The following is a 2113-nucleotide window of genomic DNA, read 5'->3' on the forward strand; positions in this document are numbered from 1 at the left end:
AAAAAAAAAAAAAAAAAAAGATTTAAGAAACTGTAACTGTGTTCTAAAGCTATTTCTTGGTGTCAATTAAGGGAAGGCACTCTGGTAGCATTCCATGGCTGAATAAACACATAAAAGTCAGCCACAACAGGCTCTTGATATTTCTCATTAATTAAAAGATATTTCCTAAAATGACAAGATCTTCTCACCTTGAGGTGATTAGAAGTACATTTCTTCTCTCTTGTGCAAGAAACAAATCCTGATGTTAAAGAATCAAAAAGTTTATCATTTCTATTTCTGATATTACCCAAATTTCATTAGATTATAATTGCATAGTCTGTTCAAGAGGACAAAAATGACCTTTAAGACAGTGTGATCAGCAGTATGAATTTTTTCCTATGAAATTTTTTTGCAACTGATGGAGTGATTTTTAGTAAAAATTCCACTAAAAAAATCTTTAATCCTCTACTTTGTGGTAACATCTCAGGAAAAATTAATAGTAATAAAACCATATCATGGCAGTCCTGGCAAGGCTGAGGCTCTGTGAACCCAGTGATCTGCTTCGTGGGCTAAGGGGGAGGCGGGGGCGGCGGGGTGACCACTGTCTCCATTACAGCTCAAGAGCCAGGCTAAACATGAGGATGAGGGGCGCTGTCTACCATTGTCTGGAAAACGTGTTTGTTGTTTTTGCTGTTGTTGTTAAGTGCCATCGAGTCGGTTCCGACACATAGCAACCCTGTAGAGGATTTCAGAGGAGCAGCTGGCGAGCTTGAACCGCCAACCTTGCAAACAGCTTTGCAGTCTGGCGTATTAACTCACAGCGCCACACCAGAACTCCATCAAGCAGCTAGTTTGAGCAATGATTCATTTCTTAGGGGAACAAAGTCATATGGATGCTTATACCTCGGATGAACAAGAAAGCTTGGAAGTTGCAATTAATTCAGTGTTTGGAGATAGTTGTTAACATCAACCCACAAGATATCCACCTTGCAGTTCCAAAGCCTTTGACAGAAATGTTCACGATTCCTTCTGTAAGAATGACAATCTGTCTCTTTCAAATTCAGTGCCTGAAGATGTGAGGGATTAAAGATATGACCAATTAAAAGAAGAAGGCAATAATCAAGTGAAAGAAGAAAATTATGCGGTTGCAGTTGATTGCTATACATAGGCAATAAAACCGAATCCAAACATTGCAGTTTATTCTTGCAACAGGGCTGCTGCTAAAAGTAAATTAGGTCACTACACGAATGCAATAAAGGATTCTGAAAAAGCAATAGCAATTGACTCAAAGTACAGCAAGGCCGATGGAAGAGTGTGACTGGCCCTCATTGCCATAAATAAATTTAAAGAAGTAGTTACAAGTTATGAAAAGGCATTTGATCTTGACCCTGAAAATGATTCCTATAAGTGAAATCTGAAAATAGCAGAATGGAAGTTGAGAGAGGTATCCAGGAACTGGATTGAGATTAGACATGGCCAGTCTGAAAAGTAATCCAGCCTTTATTAGTATGGCTGCAAGCTTAATGCAGAATCCTCAAGTTAAACAACTAATGTCAAGAATGATGACAAATGCCGTTGGGATACCTGCTGCAGGAGTTGGGGGCCTAGCTGATCTGTTCAGCCTCATCCAAGCAGGATAGCAGTTTGCTCAGCAGATACAGCAACAGAATCCAGAATTTACAGAGCAACTGAGATACCATGTCCAGAGCAGATCATTCAGCAGCAGCACTGAAGAACATTCTTGATTTGACTAAGAACCCTGGCCTGGAATGCAAATAATTTATAACTGAATTTGTCACTGTAGACAGTGGTCCCAACAGTACCATATCTGATGTTTTAAAATAGTAGAAGAAAAATTGTTGTGCATATTCCTAAAGAATAAATTTGTTTAGACATTAGGTTTATCATAGACTTGAACATAAAAACAAAAATAAAGCATATCATAAAATCAGAATACTAGTGAAAATACTTATTTATTCTACAATTAAAAAGCAGGATTATTCACATATTCTGCTAACTTTCTTAAAAAAATTTTATTGTGAATTGGGTGAAAGTTTACAGAACAGATCAATAATCCCACATTTAACAAATTATACACTTCATGTCATTACAATGATTGCAATCCACTTCATAA

The 2113-nt window shown here is 37.4% G+C and overlaps 1 pseudogene; it reads left to right on the forward strand.

Moving 5' to 3' along the window:
• LOC102831494 overlaps positions 1-1724 on the forward strand; it is a 64120-nt pseudogene extending 62396 nt beyond the window's left edge.
• The last annotated feature ends 389 nt before the right edge of the window (positions 1725-2113 follow it).

Source organism: Chrysochloris asiatica, unplaced genomic scaffold (genome assembly GCF_000296735.1).
Source record: "Chrysochloris asiatica unplaced genomic scaffold, ChrAsi1.0 scaffold00073, whole genome shotgun sequence".
NCBI classification, from domain to species: Eukaryota; Metazoa; Chordata; class Mammalia; order Afrosoricida; family Chrysochloridae; genus Chrysochloris; species Chrysochloris asiatica.